At 54.1% G+C, this 23,591-nt stretch overlaps 1 protein-coding gene across 1 annotated transcript in view; it reads right to left on the bottom strand.

The window, feature by feature from the left end:
- LOC114485017 (inositol-tetrakisphosphate 1-kinase-like) overlaps window positions 1–23,365 on the bottom strand; it is a 70,171-nt gene extending 46,806 nt beyond the window's left edge. The window contains exon 1 of the mRNA XM_028485191.1: window positions 23,293–23,365. The gene's annotated coding sequence lies outside the window, so the exon portion shown is untranslated. The remainder of the gene's footprint in view (window positions 1–23,292) is intronic.
- Window positions 23,366–23,591: the final 226 nt, after the last annotated feature.

Raw genomic sequence — 23,591 nt, 5'->3', positions numbered from 1 at the left:
GACAGGCCAGGTGGGCTTCTGAAGGCAGGAGTACCAGCGGGAAAGCACAAGTGGGGATGGAGGTGACAAAAGCCCACATGCTCTCTGGGGTCACTGCAGGAAACATTTAATACACGCGTGGGTCAACCCACTGACCATTCTTCCCTTTGGGCCTGTTACCAACAGGAAACCTGCGACCCTGCCAAGCAGCGGCAATGCCATCTTGAGTCCACACCAACAGGCAGCTCCACCTGTCCAGCCCTACCCGCCTGGAAGAGCAAAGTACAAAATACGCCGGTGGGGACTATGCACCTGCCTGGGCGGCCCCAGCCAGGCTGGGAGGAGGCTAGTTCTTATCTGTAGCCTGATTAAAGCCAGACCGGATTTCCAAGATCTTTAAGCCCTAAGGCCAGGAGCGCTATAATCAGGTGCCTCTTCTTGGAGTGTATCAGGGTTCTGGGGGCCACGCTCAAACCACAATCTCTCCATGACCTGTCAGGGGCAGGCCTGGCACCTGCCCAGCATCCTGCAGGGAGCTGCCCACGCCCACGGCCATTCCCACACCACACCCCTGACCCCCGACGGCCCACCCACACCTTCCTGCAGCTCTGGTCTCAACTCTGTCCCTGCCACAGCCGCTGCCTGAGAGACCAGTATGCAGACCCCATCCCCACCCTGAGTTCTGAGCCCACGGAGAACCTTCTCCCCTCCCCCAGGGCTCTCTGCTCCCACCATTCTGGAATCTGGCTTGTAAAGGACCAGCCTCTCGCCGCTCTCCCCTTTGGCCCCATCACCCAGGAAGGCCAGAGCCAGCAGCCACAGGGGAATTCCATGGGGACAAGCGTATGAGCAAATATGAGCAAATGGAGGAGCACAGAAGAAATGTAAACAACGAGGTGGCTGGTGCGGGATAACAGGGAGCGGCGGGGACTGTGGGCAAGTAGCAAAGAATTCAAAGAGAAAAACGTAAACGTCCTGTGTGGGCCAAGTGTGTCACTTGCAGGCCAGGTACTGTCCAAGTCCCCAGGTCCACCCCCTCTACACAGATGGGGAGGCTGAGGCCCAGCCGCAAGGGCGGGCAGAACAGAACAAAGGTCAGGCAGTAATTACTGAGAGTCCAGGATAATAGCACTGAGCTTGAAGCCTAGGCCAGTGCTAATTAACCACCTTCCCCACCTGCTGAGCTACGGCCCTGGCGAGCGATGCCGCTCGAGGCTGGCAGCAGGTGGAAACTCTGGGACGAGGATAACCCACGGGGCCTCCAGATAAAGGACTGAAAGCTGCCCACATAGGGCCTGGGGTTCATTATATGCGATAACAGATCAATGCTGACCATCCCCCAACTCCACGGGGATCTCAGAATCTGGAGGAGGTGTGGGGTCGGTGTGGGGGTGGGGGGACCAGCACTGCGGGGTGGGAAGAGGGGCGTTGTCTCACACCAGCTGGAAGGGCCGCCTCAGGTACCCAGGCTGGTTAGGAAGGAAGGAGGAAGAAAATCCACACTGTGCCAACTGGGTCCAGCCCCAGGGACCCCAGCCCGGGGCAGGCTCCGGGGCTCCAGGGCCAGAACCAGTCCGGCTATGGAGCCAGAGGGGTGGGGGGAAGGCACATTTCAGGGCCCCATACCCGTAAGTTGTCCCCTAAAGCCCAGGACACATGGCCTTTCAGCCTGAGATGAAAGTCTGCGCTCTGAAGCTCCAGGTCTGATGATGATTCACCAGCCTCCGGGTCCTCCCCACCGCATGCACAGCCTTTCAAGATCAGATCAAATCTTCAAGCCTCACCTCTCAGAAATAAGCAGGAGCCAGGTATGTCTCTGGGCAAACCCTCAGGCTCTTCTGGCAGCCTTTGAATTTAACTCCTCGTGTGTGTGTGTGTGTGTGTGTGTGTGTGTGTGTGTGTGTGTGTGTGTGTGTGTGCGCGTGCTGGGGGGCGGATTTCAGTGCAGCCTTTGAATTCAACTCCTCTAATGACCCCAAAGAGCCCTGCTGCAGAGCACAAGGTCTGAAGTATGCTGTGCTGCCTCATAACAAAGTCTCTTCAACAAATCACCAGGATGCGGGCAAAGGTTAGAGGAAGGGAGATGGTGTGTCTTCTTGAAAGGTATTACAGCACTCAAGAGCCAAACAGAGACCCTGGTTACAGGCAAATCAGGGAACTGATTAACAAGAGCCAGTAATTAAAATTGAGTTATGTTTTCACTACCTTTCACTGAACTCTCTAATTCAGACTTTTCACTGCTTCGGAACTAATTTCTGAGTCCAGTCTCTAGCCTGGGAGAAACCTAGTCCACCCTGGGCCAGAACTGCCAGAGCACCCTTCCTGAACTGCTCTCCTCACCCATTCAAAAACCTCCCATGGCTCCCCAGTGCCCCTACACAAAGACCCGCACTGCCCCCGCCTTCCTTCCCCCCTCCCAGCTCACTGCCTCCCGAAGCGGCTCCCTACCCTGGCCCCTCCTGGTCCTTGAACCTGGCCCCGTGCCCTGTGGCCTGCACATCCCCAGCTTCCCTGCCACCCCCTCCCTGACCAGGCTCTTTTCTGCCTGTGTGTGGTCTGAACAAAACTCAAATCTTAACTCTCAGGCCATCTTGATCTTGCCTCCCGGGCCGACCATGAACTCAACTCAAGACCGCTCTGTGGGCTGTGCCCAGGGTCCCAGACACGCACAAACTGGCTTACAGGAAGCCGCTTACAGGAAAGTCACAACCATTGAGCAAGCCTCGGGCTAGTTCCTTTCCTCTTCTGTAGAGGAGGAACTGTGCTAACCCAGCGCCCCAGGGCGGGGGCACCAGGATCTGTGCTGCGTCCGCAGGGCTCGAATTTCCTCCCCCACGTGTCCCCCACCGGGTGCTCTTGATAAAAGGAAACCATGAACCATGTCCCTGTCATAAAAGAGATAAGACCTGCCTACAGGAAGTGGTGAAACGGCTGGACACGATTTAGTGCCCAGAGGCTCCCGGGTGCTCTGCAGCTTCGGGACCCACGGGGAAGGGCCAGCCCAAAAGACTAGGGGAAAAGAGCACAAAACAAAATATCTCCAAGTGAGTGGTCACCAGGAAAGCAAGGGGCAGAATCAGAGAATCAGTACTTTTCCACTTCTCCACCTTCTCCTGCGCCATGACACTGCCTCTCACGGCGGCTGAGAAACTCTCCAGCAAACAAAAACGGCCAACGGATCGTTCATTATCGTCAAAGCTCGACTGCTGAGGAACCTACGCAGATGGGTCCCCACATCAGTAGCAGTCAACGGAACCACCCAAAGGGTGGACGGGCAAGCAGTGTACACGACCTGGCGTCCAGCCATCCGCCGCCATCGGATGCCCACCGTAAGCCTTTGTCCAGGGTGAACAGCGAGGAGGGAAATCACTACGGCCTCTGCCTTCTCTCTCCATCCTCCTCCCAACTCAACTAACCGTCCCCTCCCCAAAGTCAGAAAATGGAAGGGCAGGGGCGGGTACTGAAGTGGGCGAGAAGACACAAACGAAAAAGTCTGGGTCCTCCAGCGAGGCAGGTTGCCGGTGAACCACCGACTGTTTTTGCCAGCCTTGCATCCACGGCCCACCTTGCATATAGTCCCGGGGGAGAACCTTTCTCGCCTACTTTTAAGCCACATAATTCCCAGGGGTTTACCCCTTCCTCGCTGTCAGGATGCGCATGGGACTCAGGCCTGGCCAATTAGAACATCGCATCATCCAGACCTGGGTCTGATTCAAGAACAGGTGTTACAGGTTGAACTGTGTCCCTCAACAAAATAGGTTAAGTTCTAATTCCCACAGCTGTGAATGTGGCCTTATTTGAAAACAGGGTCTTTGTAGACGTAATCAAGTTGGAATGAGGCCATTCGGGTGGGCCCCGATCCAATACAATGGTATTCTGATAAGAAGAGGAAAAGTGCCATGCGAAGACACAGACGCACAGGGAGAGGAAGGCCAGGTGGAGACGGAGGCAGAGATTGGAGTGGTGCAGCCCTATGTCAGGGGCCGCCAGAATCTGGAAGAGGCAAGGAGGAGCCAGAGGGAGTGTGGCCCTACCAACGCCTTGATTTCCAACTCCTTCCCTCCAGAACTGAGAATAAATTTCTGCTGTTTGGATTTGTTATGGTAGCCCCGGGTTACTAACATAATAGGTACGTAACCCAAGTCAGACCAATCAGAACCAGCAAGCATCAGCCAGCCAAGGGACTTTTGCTGGAACTCAGGGCAAAAGGAAAGTCATACTTGCTTCCTATGAAGTTGTTAAACTTATGGGATGGAGTTGCTGGCAACCTTTTTCACACGACCTGGCAAAGCCTGCCCCAATGGAACCCACATAAGGAGCCTGAAAAGTGAAGAAATACTTCCGATGACATAAATTCGAGTCCTTGATGGCCTAAAACCCATCAACCCAGACTTTTTCAGACATACGTGCTAATAAATTCTATTTATTCACATTTCCTTAAGTCTCCTTTCAAGTTGAAAATCTGTCACTTAACTACCTAAAGAGCTTTTAAGTTTTATCATACACGAAGTACAATTTGTTTTTTTTTTTAACATAACGTATGTCCAAATAAACATGAGCCCCAACAGTCAACCCCTTGGGCATCTAAACTTTCAACACTAACAGCACTGGTGTCCTTCTCCTTGGCACATGCCTTCCACCTTCAAAGTTTTGTTTCCATGATGGCCAGGACTTATCCCAAAGGTACACTTGATCTTTGATAACAAAAAACAGCTCAGCCAAGTTCAGAATAAACAGCGAAGATGTGTATGATTTTAAGAAATGTTGACTAAAAATGGCTTGAACCTGAGGACAGAAAGTTTAGAGGGAGGTGGGTCTCTAGAGGGTTTCAACAGCTTGATGTCAGCAAGAACCCAGGCTCTTTTCAGCTTTTTATTCTGCCGTGCTTCCTATGATAGATTTCTGTCCTCATGCCTTTCGCCTCCTGGTCACAAAACAGCTGCCATAGCTCCAGGTACCCTGTCCCCAGAGGGTATCTGGAAGGCAAGAAAAGGGGGACAAAGGTCAAACTGCTACTTTTTTGTAACACAGGAAATACTCTTCCCTCTTACATCTTACTGGTCAGAACAGCAAGACGTGGGTGTCTCTAACTGTAAGGGAGGCCTGAGATGCAAGTCTTGGACAAAGGGAGCTATGTTGTCATGACAGGCCTAGGTCAATCACCAGTGCTACCTGGAGCAAAAGAGAAATGGTGGAAGACGGAGAGTGAAGATGTGCCAGGAAGGCAACTTCCCAGATGCTAAAGAAAAATGGAGTCCACGTGCCCCTTACAAATCCTGAAAAACCACTTCTGTGGCTTCTACGTGACCTTAGGGTGAAGTCAACAAATAGGAAGAATCAATTATCAAGCCCCCCCACCCCCGCACATGCCAGGTTCTTTGCTAAGTACTTAAATGAATGCCCTCAAGGACCTCACGGGTAAGGGGGAGTGGGGGGCAGGAGCTGGTCAACCTTAAACGGCAGAGCGTCTGGAGGGAGACCGGGGATCCTGGGCCAGGCCCGCGGCAGCCCCCAGGAGTAAGCGGTCTCCTGGGGGGTGGGGGGCACATATGGGAAGTCAGGGAAGGCTGCCACTAGGAAGTGACACCTGACCTGCATCTTTAGGATGAAAACGGCGTGCCAAGGTGGGTCACGACAGGGATGTGCAGGCGCGGAGATGGAGCGGTTAAGGGTTCGCTGTGTCTGACATGGGGAGGAGCATGCTAAGCGGTTCTCGGGGGCTAGACTTTCACCTGAAGACAAGGAAAGCAGGGGAGTGACTCAGGTAGTCCCGAAGAGACACGATGCCACAAGGTGGGAGCTGGGCCAAGAGGCAGGGATGCCAGTCAGAGGTGTGGCCGTGCTAGGTAAGGGGTGACGGGGGACCTACGACCGAAGGATGGAGGTAGGGATTGGCAAGGAAACATCCAAAGGGAGAACCACCAGGGCCCGAAACTGGTGAGCTGTGGAAGTGGAGGGCCAGAGGAACGTGGGCTGGCTGCCTGGGTGGGAGATGGGAGGCACTGCTTCTTTATGACTCAAGAAAACAGGAGAGGAAGCAAGTCTGGAGAGGATGGAGGTGAGTCAAGATACAGAACACGGTGCCTCCAGGCAGAGATGCTTCCCAGACATTCGAGGCCTGACGAGGGTAGGGGCAGACAAGTACAGCTCCACTCAGCTTCCCCCGGCTGCAAAAGACCACGTGAGGATCAGACTTCCTGGGGCAACGCAAAAGCCAGGGGAACCGCAGGCTGCAGGAGAGCTTCTCACTGCCTTAAACAGAAGCAAACTGCTCTGGCTGATCTGCAAGTTTACACAAGGAGGGCTAGGTTGCACTGGGGGACCCCCACAAAGCACATTTTAAAGAAAGCCCAGTGGCTATGTTGGTTCTCTCGTCCGTGATGCCAGGGTGTAAAACCAAAACTGAATTGCGTTTGTCAAAGGCTTGTCTTCCAAGAGCCTCGAGCAGGCAGGATACAGCCCCTCTTATCTCGTCCACATCTGTGCAGTGGAGAGGTAGGTCCTTCCACTCCAGCTCGCCCTGTGATCCACCAGGTCCCCGTCCTGCACACGGAGCCCTGCACTCTTGAGCATCACTTGTTCCAAATGGTTCTCCAAGATTCCCGATTAGCTACTTCTGCCAAGTCCACCGCAAGAGAGAAAGGTGGGGAGGAGCATGCTAAGCGGTTCTCGGGGGCTAGACTTTCACCTGAAGACAAGGAAAGCAGGGGAGTGACTCAGGTAGTCCCGAAGAGACACGATGCCACAAGGTGGGAGCTGGGCCAAGAGGCAGGGATGCCAGTCAGAGGTGTGGCCGTGCTAGGTAAGGGGTGACGGGGGACCTACGACCGAAGGATGGAGGTAGGGATTGGCAAGGAAACATCCAAAGGGAGAACCACCAGGGCCCGAAACTGGTGAGCTGTGGAAGTGGAGGGCCAGAGGAACGTGGGCTGGCTGCCTGGGTGGGAGATGGGAGGCACTGCTTCTTTATGACTCAAGAAAACAGGAGAGGAAGCAAGTCTGGAGAGGATGGAGGTGAGTCAAGATACAGAACACGGTGCCTCCAGGCAGAGATGCTTCCCAGACATTCGAGGCCTGACGAGGGTAGGGGCAGACAAGTACAGCACAAAAGACCACGTGAGGATCAGACTTCCTGGGGCAACGCAAAAGCCAGGGGAACCGCAGGCTGCAGGAGAGCTTCTCACTGCCTTAAACAGAAGCAAACTGCTCTGGCTGATCTGCAAGTTTACACAAGGAGGGCTAGGTTGCACTGGGGGACCCCCACAAAGCACATTTTAAAGAAAGCCCAGTGGCTATGTTGGTTCTCTCGTCCGTGATGCCAGGGTGTAAAACCAAAACTGAATTGCGTTTGTCAAAGGCTTGTCTTCCAAGAGCCTCGAGCAGGCAGGATACAGCCCCTCTTATCTCGTCCACATCTGTGCAGTGGAGAGGTAGGTCCTTCCACTCCAGCTCGCCCTGTGATCCACCAGGTCCCCGTCCTGCACACGGAGCCCTGCACTCTTGAGCATCACTTGTTCCAAATGGTTCTCCAAGATTCCCGATTAGCTACTTCTGCCAAGTCCACCGCAAGAGAGAAAGGAACAAAGGCTGACACCAGGAGTCAGGGGTCTCAAGGGGGCGTCTCTTGCAGCTGGTCTCTGAGAGCATCGCCTCCATCCATGCCGCGAGGTCCTTCTTGGCTCCTGCTCCTCTCCTCGCACGACTAATGCTTCCTCCTTTTATTCCCTCAGCCACTCAGAAAGGTGGCAAATCACAGTCCTGGAGAGGTCTGGCAAGCGTAATTCTTGAAAGGTGGGGACAGGTTAGACCTCACAGCCGACCCACTGCAGAGCCCGCCATGACCAGCAGTATCCAGTAGGTGGCGCCACCATGGTCTTGGGAGGAAGTGAGTGATGCCGACGAGTGAGCAGATATGCAGACACCAGACGTGCACAGTACCTGCGCAGGAGATAAAAACGCTACGCTCTCCATAATGGCGACCAGAGGGTACTGAAAGAGATTCAGAGTCTCCCCAAAGCCAGGTTCTGTCTTCCCACTGATGGGAAGCTCCTCGGAGACCGGGGCAGTTCTGCCCTCAACTATATTCCCGTGCTCAGCACAGAGCCCAGCTGGCCTGGCACACATACGAATGAATGCCTGATGAATGGCTCAAGCCAATGATGGCCAGACTCCACTCCCAGGGCTTCACCGCCCTGGCCACCCCTCTCACCTCACTGCTCAACAGCACTCTGCCCACACAGTACCTTGAATGACTGAGGCCTGGGGGGGGTGGGCTGCCGGGGTCCAGGGCCCTGGCTCTGTTGGAGCCCGACCTCCGTCTCCTGAGCCTGCTCCCTGTGTACCAGTGACTTTCAAACCTTCTCTGACCTGTGATGTCTTGCTTGAAAGGAAATCCCCCACAAATCAAACGTAGATAAAAGAGTTGCAGCTACGGTGGAAGGGAGCCTGTTGTATGCAGGGGTCAGCAACGCCACCCTCAGAAAGCAGGTGGCTCCTCCCTCAAGGAACCCTCGGGTTCTTGAGGGTTCTGCTCAAACTGTGCTAGCCCCTCTTGCCAGCCCTAATCCAATGAGCTTGGGAAACCACCCTGTGCCTCGCAATTCCTTAGCGCGGGAAATGGAAAACAGCAGATGCAGCAGAAGTCTTTCAACCTGAAAGCTGAGTAACTCGCCAATCCCTGCCACAGTAGCACACATGGGGTGGTGGTTTCTATACCTTTCGAGTGAGGACTGTCAAGAACAACTCTGTCATGAGAAATTCCAGCACATTCCCCTCCTGAGAGCACCAGTATCTTCAGTTCACCCTTTTGGTCACCAGAGCTTGCTTGGGAGGAGGCTTATCTCTGCCTGAGGGTTCACATGGGGGTAGGGGAGAACTGAGAGAACAGAAAGCACCATGGGTTCAAATCCCAGCTCTGCAGATTAGTAGCTCTGTGACCCTAAAATTTACACATCTAAAAGACAGGGTAATTAATCATCTCTACAGCTCATAGGACTGTCTTGGGGTTTACGTGGGGATTTTTTTCAAGCGCTTCATAAACCACTCCCAAATGTTAGCTATATTTACATTGATTTTATTGCTGGGCTTCTAAAGGCCAAGCACAGCAGACTGAGTTTCTCCTGAAGGTCTTTTATTACAGATGCCAGGCAGATTTATGGCAGCCTGCTTCTCCCACCAGGATCCCAGGATCCTGGACTCTGTCCAAAGTCTACGTCTTGGTGTCAGACACTGGCTGACACCCCCCACCCAGGGAGGCTTAGTCTGGGCTGTCCTTATCCTGGGGGTCCCATCTGTCCCGGTGGGAGTGCAAAAAGAAACGCCCAGAGCCTGCCTGAGAGTGATCCAGGGGGCTGGACGTCACCAGCCTCCCGGCTTGTGAGCAACCCACCCCTTGCCCTGGTCCACCCTGCACTCACGTAACACCTGCCTGCCTCACCACCCTCCTCCCAAACCCAGGATCCCCAGGGGCCGATGACCGGAGCACATGAGCTCAGGCACAGAGGAAAGGTGCCGCATCTCCCCTCCCAGGTTCAGTCCCCCACTCTGACAGCAGGCAGTGCAATCTAGGGAAGGGCCCCTGGGCACAATCCCCCGGATGCCCCCAAAGGACTCAGAAGGAGCTTCCATGGCCCCGCCACAGCCTTTACCACCACTGCTTAAAACCAGTGGTCCTCAGACAGGGGTCCTTGACCAGCAGCGTCACCGTCACCCGGAAGCTTACCAGAGATGCAAATTCTCGGCCCCCTCAGACCTGCTGGTTCAGAGACTCTGGAGTGCAGCTGGCCACCCGGTGGAAGACGCTCTCCTGGGGATTCTAGTGGCACTCAAGTTTGAGAACCACGGCTTTAATCCAGTGAGCCTCACCCTGGCTGCCTATTAGAATCGACTGGGGAACTTTAACATAAACCAATGCTCAGGACCCAACCCCCGAGATTTTGATCTAATTAATGCTGTCCCCAACAGTACGTGCGCGAATTTTTTTCCTCAAATACTTTAAAAAGAATACAAGGAACACAGAGGGCTCTTAGGGCAGTGAAACGACATGATACTATATGGTGTCTGATACTGTGATACGACACTATAATGGTGGACACGTGTCATTATACTGTTGTCAAAACCCACAGAATGTGCCACATCAAGAGCAGACCCCAGTGTAAACTACGGACTTTGGGAGATGATGACACGTCTGTGTAGCTTCATCAGCTGTAACAAATGCAGCACTCTGGTGGGAGATGGTAATGGGGGAGGCTGTGTGTGTGTGTGTGTGTGTGTGTGTGTGTGTGTGTGTGTGTGTGTGTGTGTGTGTGTGGACAGAGAGTACACGGGAACTCTGTACCCTCGCCTTAATTTTGCTGTGAACCTAAAACCAGTCTAAATAAAAAAATCTGAGGAATTCCCTGGTGGTCCAGTGGTTAGGACTCCAGTTCTCACTGCTGAGGATCCAGGTTCAATCCCAGGTTGGGGAACTAAGATCCCACAAGCTGAACGGCAGGAAAAAAAAAAAAAAAAGTAGTCCATAAAATAAATACAATACAAAAAAAAAGAAGAAGAAGAAGAAGAAGGTGATTGTGATTCAGGTGGTCCGTGGAGCCTGGGGTGATGCTCGGGCGGAGGAGGGCAGGACGGCCAGGTTTCAGAGTCGGCAGGTTAGACCACACAGCTCTGGCGCTCAGGGGAGACACCGAAAGGAGGGAATGAACAGTCACAACTGACGGAGGGAAAGTTGGGGTGGGGACAGGCGGGCTTTCTTGAAACCCATCCAATGGCTCATTCATTCCAACTGAGCTTTCACCATCTTCCCTCCCCACGTCCGCCTTAACCCCTCCCTCTGATGTAGTCGGTACATCAAGCGCTGGCCTGAGTCACTCCACCTGCAGTCAACCACAGTCCCCACTTTCTAGGTGGGGAACTGGAGCAAGTCACCACGTGTACCTGCTTTGACCTCCGTTTCCTCACCTGCATATGGAGGGTATTGAGAGGCTGGAGTGGGATACGGCGCAGGGCACAGGGTGAGCACACAACACAGCGAATGCAGGTTGTAATACGCAGCTGCTACAGCCTGGAGCCCACGTCCGAACATCCTTCACTCCATAAATGCTCACCAGTGCCTGCTCCGGGCCAGAGGCTGGGGGTACAGAATTTGCACCCCTTTGACTCCAGGGAGGCTCGAGTCCCTCCATGAAGGGCAAGGAGGACGTCCCTGAGGCTGCTGGCTTCCCACCAGGTGGTCTCTCCTTGGAGCCTGTCACCCGTGGCGAGGGGAGCCTCTTCCCCAGAGGGAGCCTCCAGAGGGACGCCCGTGTCCCGACAGGCACTGCTGCTTAAGAACCAATGTTCTAGAGAGAGCCCAAGGGTACATGTTACAGAAAACAGCACACCCTCTGCTTCCCATTGCTTTTTTTTGCCTTTTATGTTTTATAAGCCTTTTACTGAAGTATAACATACGATAACAGAAAAAGCATGTATCACAAGTGAGCAGTGTGGTGGAGATTCACAGAAGGTGCCCAAGATCAAGACTGAGAAGAGAACGTTTGCAGGACCCCAGCAAGCCCCATCAGGTCCCCCGGGTCCCCGTCCCCAGAGTAGTTTCACCTGTTCAGGAACTTGACTATCAGTGCCCTTCCAGGTCTGAGCAGCATGTCAACGGGACATCCGTGTTTTGCATGTGGTGGTCTCTGGTTCATTGTCATCGCTGCATATGTGACTATGACACCCTGATGTACCCATTCTCCAGCAGATGGACACGTGGGCTGTCTCCACGCTGAGGCTATTATGACTACTCCTGCTTTGAACATTCTATGCCTGTCTCTTGGTAGACACAGCGCCCCTTTCTCTTGGGTAGATACCTGGGGTGGAACTGTGGGGTCAAAGGGCAGGGATAGCTCAGCTTTAACCAAGCCATGTTCCAAAACCCCACACCAATCCCCAGTGCTTTACCCTGCTTTACTTCTCTCCCTACCGCTCTGCACCATCTCACTCACTTCAGACGTTTCTCTCTTTTTCGTCTCTTGCCCTTCTAGATGGCGACGCTCCGTGAGGGCAGGGGTTTTTGTTCACTGCTAAGTCCCCAGAGCCTCTGGGGACACTGCCTGGCCCAGAGAAGATACTCAACAAACACCTGTAGGCCAGCCTCCGAGCTTTTCTGCCTTCTCACCTGCACACAAGAGTCGGGACACCTCTCGGCTGTCCCTCTGTCCTCCCTCCCGCAGCTGCCTGCCTAGGCATCCAGTCCCCGGTCCCAGATGCCGATCGGGGCTCGACTGAAGGCCGAGAGCTCCCGGCAATTCATGCCATGCCACATCCCTTCCCCAGGACGGAGCATCCAGCCTCCTGGGAAAAGTCCAGCCTCACGTCTCGGTCCTGTGAAGGCCGGCTGACTGCAGTGCATTCCTGAGTGCCGGCTGCAGGCCAAGCCCGCAAGAGTCAGGAGGGGCAGCCAGAGCACCCAGGAGTGAGGGGAGAGAGCCGGGAAAGTGGGTCAAGCAGCCCCATGGGGCTGAGGCAGGTGAGGCCTTTGGATCACAGGGGTGCTCCGGAGAAGCTGGACCTGACCCAGTCCAGGGAAAGCAGAGAGGGCTTCAAGGAGGAGGTTTCTCAGGAGCTGCCTGTTCTGAGATGCCTATAATTCCCTAGAGAGAGAAGGCTGGGGCAGGCATGGCAAGCGGAGATGGGCACATGCAGAGCTCGGGGGGTGGAGGGATAGATGTAGCAGGGCCGAGGGGAATGGGGAAGATGGAGTTGGAAAGATCTCAGGGTAAGATAGTGGTGGAGACAAAGAACTGCCAGGCCAAGGCCCCTGGGCTCTGTCCTAAGGACCGGGAGCACCAGGGGTGTCCTGAAGAGGTCACCCGATGGCAGTGTGTCGGGCACAGGCAAGAGGGCACCTGCCATCTTGCTGAACCACAAGCTACGAGCCGGCAAGTCTGGGGAGTGTGTGCATTTCCCACAGGTGCCCCGCGGCGCAGGCGCTGCCCGTCCCCAGACCCACTCGGAGCAGCAAGGGCTTGGAGGGGCAGAGCTAGGAGCCTGGAGCAGTGCACCCCCCATGGGAAGGCAGGGGCCAGCAGGAAGGAGGTAAAGTTGGCATGGAATCCATAGTCTTGAACACCTTGCCTGACCCAAGGCTGGCCCCCCGTGCAACAGCCGTGGCTCGCTCTACCTCACACTGCCAGCCCTTCCAGAACCTTCCACGCCACCTTGGGGCAGGGCCTCCCCTCTGGAGTCTCAGACCCTGGCGTCACCAGGGCAACAACCCACAAACACGGGAGCCCAGGCCTCAGCACCATAAACAACCCTGACAGATTCAATAAATAGAGATGTACTACAGCAATTTGTGGGGAATTTATAAGAAATTAAAAATCCAGTGTGGACAATAAACAACCCATTGCAGAATCTGCCCCCACTTAAAGCTGAATAAACCACGTGCGAGCATTTTTCGAGCATGACATTGCGAGGCTGAAAACTGGGCTTTGCCAGGAATGCTTCCTGAGCCTCTGAAGCTGGGTGCTGCTGGGGAGAGGGCATCCGCACATCTGCTCACCTCATAGGGCGCTTTACGGTTTATACAGCGCCTGCACCTGCGGTCGCCCATCTGCTCCTCCCAAAGGGGTGAGTTTGATTAACACCGTTACGATGATGAGCCTTCCAGTCAGCACAGAGCCTGAAGCACAGTGACTTGCCCAAGGTCACACAGCTGGTCAAAGTCAGAGAGGATGCAAACCCCGGTCAGCTGACTCCAAACCACTGCGTGCACAGAGGCAGCCACGTGTGCGTTTGCTACACCCACAGCACGTGCACCCGAGTGAGGTCTGATGTGGGGAGCTGGCTGAATTCTCTAGAAATTTGCCCTATTTAAAGAGCATCAAAGGGGCCTGTTTCAAAAGGATCAACGCACTCTCACTCACACTCATGCGCCACCCAGGAGGGCGGGCAGGAGGGCTCAGATCTCCGACTCTGCAGTGCAAGCGTGGCAACCTCACCAGGCTGTCTTCAAGATGAAAGCCTAAGAAGTAAGGAGGCACAGATGGAGAGAATGACTGGGAGGTTTTCTACCCCGCTTTCTGAAGAGTCAGAGATTCACAGGAGGGGAGGGTGAGATGGAACCCCAGAGATCGCATCAGGGCCAGCAGCCTGTTCCACAGAGAAGGAACCAAAGCCGGCCCGGCTGCACGAGGGCAATGAGACCAGGGAACACAACCTGGGAACACCCGCGGGTGCCACCTGGTCAGACTCTCCAGGTCACCGAACATTACAGGATTAGAACAACGGGAACAAACTTGGATGGGAGAGATGAGTGCAGAACCACCAAGCAGGGAGGGCAGGTGCGGGCCCTCTCCCAACAAGGGGCCACAGGCTAGAACAGGCGAGCATCAGTGGGGGTGGGGAGGGGGGGGACAGTGGACCGAGCTCAGGAATGGGGGTGACTCTGCTCTGCTGCAAAGGCCCACGCAAGACAACAGGGCTGGGCGTGTGGCATCCTCGGAAAAGTCTCGAAGGGCACAATAGGCTTCCGTGGGAAACCAGGGAGGTCCAGTTAGCACTGGGGCAGGTGGGGAGTATGGTAAGAGTAGCGAGAGCCCAGGCCTATGGGAGTCAGGTCTCTCTGGTTCAAAGACCCCAGTGGTTGGTACCTGCTAGCTCTGTGGCCTTAGATATGTCCTTAAGCAAGTGACATATCTGAGCCTCAGATTCCTCACCTGCACAATAGGGAGAATGATAAATAGATTCCCACCTCCCAGAACTACCAAGATAAAAGTATAAAAGTATAAATGTCCAAGAAAGATGGGGACTCAGGCTCAGCAATGACAAGGGACTGGTTCGAAGTCATGTGGTCAGGATTCTGTAGGACAGTGACCCATACCCACACTGGAAATTCTCCTCCAAAGTCTGGGCTGGGCCCTTTCCATCACAGAAGCACTGCAGGGTTTGACTCCGGGCTGTACCCAACTCTCCCACCCTGAAGGGAACCTGACATGCAAGCTGGTGTTTGATACTCTTTTTCGAAAACTAACTTTCCAGTCCTCAGTTCCCCGAAAACAAACTGGCAGCCGAAGGACAGGGGTGAATCCTGACCCACCAACAGCAGCCACAGATTTCTGAACACGGTTTTCGTGCCAGGCTTTGTAGTAGATGTCCTGACTCTATCTCAGTGAATCTCCTCAACCTCAGAGGTAGGTGCCATGAAAATCCCCTTCCACATGAGGAGGCTGGGACCAGAAGGCAAATGACTCGCCCACCGGCACTTGTGAGGATAGGGCTGGTCCCTTGACGGAGATGCTCGCCACCTCTGCCGGGTCGGGGTGGGGGGGGATTGGTGTTAGGGAGACGGGAGCTCTCCACTCTCAGAAGTGTTCTGAACTTCAGCTTGGCTAGTGAACCGCAGGTATGTGCAAAGAAGAGCAAAGCACCTGGGAGCAGGAGGGGTCGCAGAGAGGGCAGGAAGACCACGGTGCAGATGGTGGGCGGGCCGAGGGAAGCAGCCTGCAGCCTGGCGGTGCTGGAGACCACCCACCCCGGGGCCAACACCTCAGCACGGGTCCACACTCTCCATCCCTTTCCCCAGGTCGGGAACACACATGGGCAACAGCCTCCAGCCATGAAGGACAGAGAGGGGAGCTCCGGGGCGTGGGTGAGAACTGAAGGAGGGGAGAGAGGACGCATGAGAGAGAAACAGAACCTGGGTGCATCCAAAAGTCCAGCAGGACAAACTCCAAAACCAATGTCCCTTTCTACAATTCCCTATAATGTTTGGCTTTTTTTTCCCCCAAGGAGTACATACTACTTTTCATAAACTGTGAAAACAACAAATATGATTTATTATTCATATAGCCCACCGAAATAATCACCAACCTGCCCCAACAATATCAGAACCAGATGTTCATCACAGCACTATTTACAAACCAGAACCACAGCCCAACATCCACCAAGAGAATTCAGTAACTTTGCTGACAGAGAGAACATTATGCAGCCATTAAGAAAACAAGTCTGTGGGACTTTCCTGGCCGTCCAGTGGCTAAGACTCCGCGCTCCCAGTGCAGGGGGGCCCGGGTTCGATCCCTGCTCAGGGATCCCGCATGCATGCCGCAACCAGGAGCCTGCATGCTGCAATGAAGATCCCGTGTGCCGCAACTAAGACCCGGTGCGGCCAAATAAATAAATAAAATATTTTTAAAAAAAAGAAGAAAGAAAGAAAAAGAAAACAAGCCTGAGTGGAGCCTTTGACAAAAGGGGAAACTTGATCAACAATATGTTAAGTGTGTTTGAGGGGAGCAGGAACAAACAGAAAACAATTTTGTTTAAAATATATAAACATGTTCCATTTCTACACAGAGAGAAAAAACTCAAAGGACGTTCGTGACAGGTGACTGCTGGTTATCTCTGGGCCACAGGTAAACACATTTTGCTCCTACCAGCCACAAAGGAGGCTCTCCTGGGCCATTTTGAAAGACATTTTCAAACTGCTTCTGGAGGGTCAGAGAATCAAGCGGGACGGAGGTGCCACCTTGGCAGGTGGCCCGGGTCCCACGGCAGCACCATACCATTTGAGGCAGCGAATGGGTCCAGAACGAGCTGGCTAGAGAGTCCCTGGGTTCTGTGGACAGATGGGCCTGGCCTCAACACACCTCAGGGTGTTTCATCTTCTCCCCATCAGAGGTCCTTGTCCCCATCAGGCAAATGATGGCACTGAGGCCTCAGACAGCAAAGTAAGAAGGCTGAGGCCCAAAGCTGGCTTGGGGACACCCTTGTCCTTATTGAAGTGGGAGCCGGGAATGGTCAGCCTGGGATATTCACTCGGTACAGACTCTTATTAAGCCCTGGGCTTAGGGGAGGGCTGGGCCTCACATTTATCAAGTTCAGTAAATGGGTACCCCCAGCCCCCCACTGTGTATCTCCCCCTCCTCTTGTGCCAGGCTCCCTTCCCCTCAGGCCACACTCCTAGGCCATTAGCTCAGTCCCAAAGGCATCCTTTCTCATCCAGGCTTTTGATGCTCCTGTCAAAACACTGTAAATAACGTATTTCCACTTGGTAGGGCCTGCAGCAAAAATATTGCCCAGGCAGGGAGAAGGGAGTGAGGCAAGGGCTGCTTCCACGCCAGGAAACCCACACCCTGCCTGCCCAGGGATCCAGGGGCCCCACCACCAGGGATGGGAGAGACTCCAAGTCGAGGCCAAATTTCTGCCCCATCAGACAAAGGGATGGGCTTCAAAAGACCCTTCAAGTGATCTCAGGAGCAAGAAAACCAGTGAGCTGCTGGAAGATCCTTAGCAGCCCCCCACCTGGGCTCAGGCTACTACGGCTCTCCTCTAGGAAGGCCTTCCCACCTGGCCTCTGGTCCCATTACACTCAACAGTCTTGTCACTATCTGGTAGATGAGCCTCAGAGAGGTTTTGCCACTTGCCTAGGGTTGCACAGCTACGAAGGGGAGAGGCTGGACCAGGGGGCCAGTCACTGAATTCTGAGTCCAGGGGAGGGTGGGAAGGAGCAGGGCAGGCACCGGCTTTGCCGTCGCACACCCCGGAGCCCAATCCCAGATCTGCTGCTCACCTTCTGGGCAGCACAGGGCAAAGACACTCCACCCACCTGAACCTCAGCGCTCTCGCCTGGGAAGTGGGAATGTGGGCGAGGCCCAGAATGACGCTGCTGCCCCCTGAGCTGGTTCACAGAAGCGCAGCCCAAAGACATCACAGCACTGCGGAATCATTACGTGGGCATTTCAGAGCTCTGAAGCAATATCACCAGGTGATCGTTGCCCAGATGCCCAGGCTGTTCACCTTCTTTTGAGAACCGGGGAGCCCTAAATGTCCCCCCAGGACACCTGATGAAAGCCCCCGCCATTCCCATCGGACCTCTGAGCGCCTCCCAAGTGGCTTCTGTGGAAGTGATGAGTGAGCCCCGCTCCACGCCAAGTTCTCGGGACACAGCGTGAGCCGGGATCTCCTTATAGGGTATGCTCTGAGGGCACTGCAGAATGTTCAAAAAGAGAAAGACTCAGACTGCTGGTCCGTCTGGAAAACTGGCCTGCGGGGAAGGGGGACGAGGCAGCCAGGCTGACTGGGTCCCTGAAAGGTCTGCCCCTGCCTGTCACTCATACAGGACATCAGAGAACCTGGGAGAAAGGCGGGCGGGGGAGACTGCGGGGGTTCCCGGGGGAGTTCTCAAGGTGGGGATGGCTGAAGGGGAACCAAGCTGCAGCTCTGGGTTCACAAACTTTTGGAAAAGCCATGAAATCGCAGGTGTGCACATGCCTCGTGGGGCTTCCCCCAGCCAAGGGGAAGCTAGCATGACGGGTTGGGGAGGAGGGCTTATGTGGCCAGGGTCAGGGGTCAGCACCCGTCAGAGGTGATGCCTTGGCTGGGCGCAGGGAGATCTCGAAACAGGAGGTAAATCAGCCTGCCCCCAGCCAGGGCAAACTCGGCTCCAATCCCAGAGGGCACCATAAACCAGGCTGCCCACATCCCAGTCTAGGAGAGGCCTCGGGCTGCCACGTCCAGGAGGGCACCCCCCGAGTGGGGACCCCATGGGACCACAGCAGGAGCATAGTCCCTGTCAGCCCTGCTCTAAGCAAACCAGACAGCTGTAACTGACACTGTAGACATTTCTGGCTTCTTTTCTTTTTCTTTACTTGTGATAACAAATCAAACAAGAGAGATCCTTTTACTTTGGCTCAGCTACCAACCCAATCGTTCACCTGCACAACACTTTAGATTCATATGAATTTCCATGGGCCGCAAGGACGACGAGGATAATGGCTCCAGTAAATAATAACAAACAGCTGCTTCTGAGGACGGCTTCGTACCAGGCTCTGAGCTGTTCCTTCGCTGCACTGGCTCAATCTCATGACAACTCTGCAAGGCCGGTTCCAGTATTATTGCCTTTTTGTCAATGGTTCTTTGGGGGTAACTTGTCCACTTGTAAGTCCAGAGCCCGAGTGTGCTGGCAGAGTTAGCTGCAGGCCAACACCCATGCCCACGCTCTTCTCCAAGTTCATGTGAGGTGACAGCATGCCCAGCAAAAAAACCACACTTCTAGCCTGCTGGCCGCCAAGATCGAGTGCCTATTAGAACACTCGTGACCAAGGCAAGGTAGGCAGCAGTGTAACGTGGGACTTCTGGGGAGGCCACCTAGGGAGAACAGACTCAGGTGCGAGGCGGGGTGCCCTACTCCCTGACCACTTTCCTACGGCCTGGAATGTCAACACGATGGCTGAAGCCCCAGCAGCCGTCTTCGGCAAGGAGGTGATCTGGAGCCTAGAAGCCAGAGTGGAGGATGGCGTGGCACAGAGAGAAAAGGGTTCTGTGCAACTTTATGGAGCCCACACACCAGCTCTAAGTTCCTGCGTCCAGCTTCTTTCACACAGAGAGAAATAAACATGGTATTTCTTTTAAGCCACCATCACTTCCAATCTGCCGCTGGCAGATGAATGCAAATGCCGATGGCTCCAGAGTGAAGCTGCAGGCAGACGGGGTGCTGGAGGACGAGAGCTGGCCAGGCAGAGGGGCTGGGGCTGGGGGTGGTCCAGGACAGCTCTCCCTCCCCCCGCCAAAAGGACAATGTCCCTGCACCACAGACTCATGGAGGATGTACTCAGGCCACCATATTTCTGCTTCTCTTGGAATTCTCCCTTTTTGTCCAGGTCAAGAGAATAATTTCCTATTTGTGACACTGACGAGGTTCTTCAACATTTGAGCAAGGAAGGTTCAATCTTCTCCATGGTTTTTACTCCCCCTCCTGGGAACTTGGAGTTCTTCTCCTCCATGGCAGCTAATCTCACTTCCCTGCACGCTTTGGCTATCAAGAAGCTCAGAACTACCCTGCTGTACCCTCACAGCAGCAGGCCTGACAGGTAATATTAGTCCTCCTCTGTTACTCAGCCTCGACTTAATCCTATCTTACTAACCTTGCCTTCAGGGAAAGAGATAAGAGTATAAACACTAGAGTTTAGAGCAGAACATTAAAAGGCAGGAATATCCCTAGACTATGAAAGTAACGCAGTTTTCTCTTCCTGGGAAGAGCTAAAATGGCAAACTAACAAGTTAGCACTTCATAAGTACAAGGGAAATTCTCCGGCTGACCTTTCAAAGTGGTGCTATATGACGTATCACCCTAGTGCTGGGGGAAAAAAAAAGAAATTCCAAGACCCCTCACCCGGCCTCAGCCTTCACACAGCATCAAGCACAGGTTAAGAACCCTCCACAATATACAAATATGTTATTCCTCTACTTCCTCCACTCAAAGGCTCATTAGATCTTCACATACCAGTTTTGAAAGTATTAAAAGATTTTTAAATAGGTGTTAGAAAACCAAAAGAGAAAAAAAAAAAGGGTATATTAGCACAGGCATAGGAAAAAAAATGGAAAACTTAGCAGTGGTTATTTCTGGAGAATAAAATGATAGGGAACTTTTCTAATTCATATATTTCTACAATATTTAATTATTTTCCACTGATTTCCAAAGATTCAGTGATAAGATGCGCCTATAAGCCAGAAGGCACGCCAGGCTGGCACAGCCCCCAGAAGAAGACATGGTCCACAGCCTTAAGGAGCTTTCAGAGAAGAGGAGAAGCTGCCAGACAGAATATGTGATTCTGCCATGGAATGGGAGCTTCTGTGCCTAGGAGGTTGGGGGCACAGGGTGGAGGGGGCCCAGATGAGGGAGAGGCTCTCTGGGCCGGCGGGGGGGGGGGTCCAGGAAGGCTTTGAGAAGCTAGTGGCGATGAGCTTGGCCACACAGATGAATGAGTGTCCAGCAGATGGAACAGGAGGAGGGCAGGGCCGTGGCGGGCTGCCGGGACAGGATACATGGAGGAGCAGGCTGAGGCTCTGCAGAGAGTGCTCCGGGGTGCAGTGAGGCCGTAGCCCGGGCTGGGGTCCCCAGAGTGAGAACCAACTGCTAAAGGCTTTGTGGATCCCTCCAAGGAAGGGTCTTCACCCTGTACGCTGGGCCCTGCAGCCACGCTGTGACAAGACGAAGTTTGCCTGGGAAAGAGCACTTGGGCAGCAGATGGGCCAGTCCAGGAGGGAGGTCAGGACAGCCAGGCAAAGGAACTGCAAGGAGGCGCTGGCTCCAGAGACGACGCACAAGCAGCAGTGGCGCGTGGAGGTTATGAGATGGACCAGAGCCCGCGTGCTGGGCTCGGCTCGGCCTCACGCCGGCCCAGAGGCTGGGGCAAGCTCTCTCTGACTCAGTCTCCTCATCCGTAAAGCAGGGATAATAAACGTTTATCCACTGGGACCTCCCTGGCGGTCCAGTGGTTAGGACTCAGCGCTCTCACTGCCGAGGGCCCAGGTTCAATCCCTGGTCGGGGAACTAAGATCCCGCAAGCCACACGGCACAGCCAAAAACAAAAACCAACCAGACAAAAAGTTTATCCATCAAATAGAGCTAATAATTGCACTAAATAGTAGTCCTTCTCTGGACTGTTGTGGGGATTATATTAGTTACCGTACGTAAGCGCTTAGAGAAGTTCCCAGAACACAGTAAGGCTGTGTCCACATTGCTTTGATCATCTCCCCAACACCGTTATAATGACCACTCCTGGGGAGGGACCAACATGAACCCAATCAATTCACGCACACGCCGGGTTTCTAACGGCCACCAGCGGCCCTGAAGTCAGCAGGAAGATAGCGGGGCCCCAAGGACCTGCCCCAGCCCTGCCTCTCACTCGCCTCCCAGGGGCCAGGAACTGCCACAGCGCAGGGGCCGGACCCAGAAGCTGGGCCCATCACCTGGCAGCACCCCAACCCACCTCTGAATGGCCCACTGAGAGGTTAAGAACAAGGGCTAGTCCTTACCTTACAGAGACATGTAGTGACACATTCACGGATGAACTGACCGAATGGTGAGACTGGCCTCAAACTGTCCAGTGGGGAACGAGGTCTCCAGGAAGTGATACTGGCCAGGTGGTCACGGACACCAAGCTGAGCGATGGGCACACAGGGTGCCCTATACTGCCCTCCCTAATCTGCTATGTCACGTGAGTCTTCCATAATAGAAAGTTCTCGGCTCAGTCCTTCATTCACTCACCCAGCAAACACAGAGCACACACAGGGCCAGGTGCTGCCCTCCTCAAAGACAGGAGGGTCCACTGCAGCATTATTTACAATAGCCAGGACATGAAAGCAACCTAAATGTCCATCAGCAGATGAATGGATAAAGAAGACGTGGTACATATAGACAACGGAATATTACTCAGCCATAAAAAGGAACGAAATTGGGTCATTTGTAGAGATGTGGATGGACCTAGAGACTGTCATACAGAGTGAAGTAAGTCAGAAAGAGAAAAACAAATATCGTATATTAATGCATATATGTGGAATCTAGAAAAATGGTACAGATGAACCTATTTGTAGGGCAGGAATAGAGACACAGATGTAGAGAAAGGACGTGTGGACACGGCGGGGGAAGGGGTGTGGGGTGAACCGGGAGATTGGGATTGACATATATACACTACCATCTGTGAAATAGAGAGCTAGTGGGAACCTGCTATATAGCGCAGGGAGCTCAGCTCGGTGCTCTGCAGTGACCTAGAGGGGTGGGAGGGTGGGGGGGGCGAGGTTCAAGAGGGAGGGGATATATGTATACATGTAGCTGATTCACTTCGTTGTACAGCAGAAACTAACACAACATTGTAAAGAAACTATACCCCCAATAAATAAATAAATAAAATGAGATATACCATGGAAAAAAAAAAAAAGACAGAGGAGGGTTCTGGCCCAGGAGCACGCGTCCACAGGCAGTTCCAGTTTGGGGGGAGGGGGTCTGCTGGGGGAGCAGGGAAGCTGTCACTGGCAAGGTGACATCTGAACAGGTCTAACAGCACAAATAGAAACACGAGAGTGGGGAGGGGGCTGGAGAGGGAGATGCCAGCTTCTTAGCCACCGAAAGACTTACGGACGTTTCGTGGTCAGCAGAAAGCAACGCCCGTCCCCACTCCTGCTTCCCCAGTGCCAGCTGTGCAGCCGGGGTCCTCAAGTCAATTCACCATTTCACACAGAGTCTCAGCCCCCGAAGGTGCACCCTCCCCAACCCAAATGGGCACCAACTATTTGCAGTGGAGCTTCTGCAACTGGAAACGTGCTCCTGGCTCACCTGGGGACGTGGATTCGGCAGCTCTGGGCTGGCCCTCTAACCCGCTCCCAGGCAATGGCCGGCGCGCCACACTCTGAGTAACACTCTAGACAACTTCACCCCAGAGCAACCTCAAAACAGGTGGCCACTTTTAAAGCGGAACCTTTGCTTCTGGCTCTTCCTATCGCTTTTAAGCCCTTCCTGTTTCACCACGCTCCTTCTTCCTTTTGCTTTTACGTGCTTACCTGTTGTACCCCCCGAGGTGGCCAGTGAAATCGGAAGGCCCACCAACAGCAGAGGAACGAGGAGATGGAACCCCGACTCGGTGTGGACCAGTGCTGCAGCCGGGGTGGGGGCGGGGCTGGGAGTGGGTGCCTGGCTCCGGCAGAGCCCACCCAGGCACCCGGACTCCAGCTTCCCTGGCCGGAGTGCTTTCTGTTTAAGGACTTACTCAAGTTGACTCAGCGAGTCAAAGGCCAGGAAAGAACACCCCAGAACGGAGGTTCACAGCCCTCTGAAGCCACGCAGGACTGCACTGACGCCG

The sequence above is a fragment of the Physeter macrocephalus genome, unplaced genomic scaffold (assembly GCF_002837175.3).
Source record: "Physeter macrocephalus isolate SW-GA unplaced genomic scaffold, ASM283717v5 random_313, whole genome shotgun sequence".
Taxonomy (NCBI): Eukaryota; Metazoa; Chordata; class Mammalia; order Artiodactyla; family Physeteridae; genus Physeter; species Physeter macrocephalus.
Note: the sequence above shows the minus strand (reverse complement) of the source record. Positions and strands in the feature narration are given on the sequence as shown.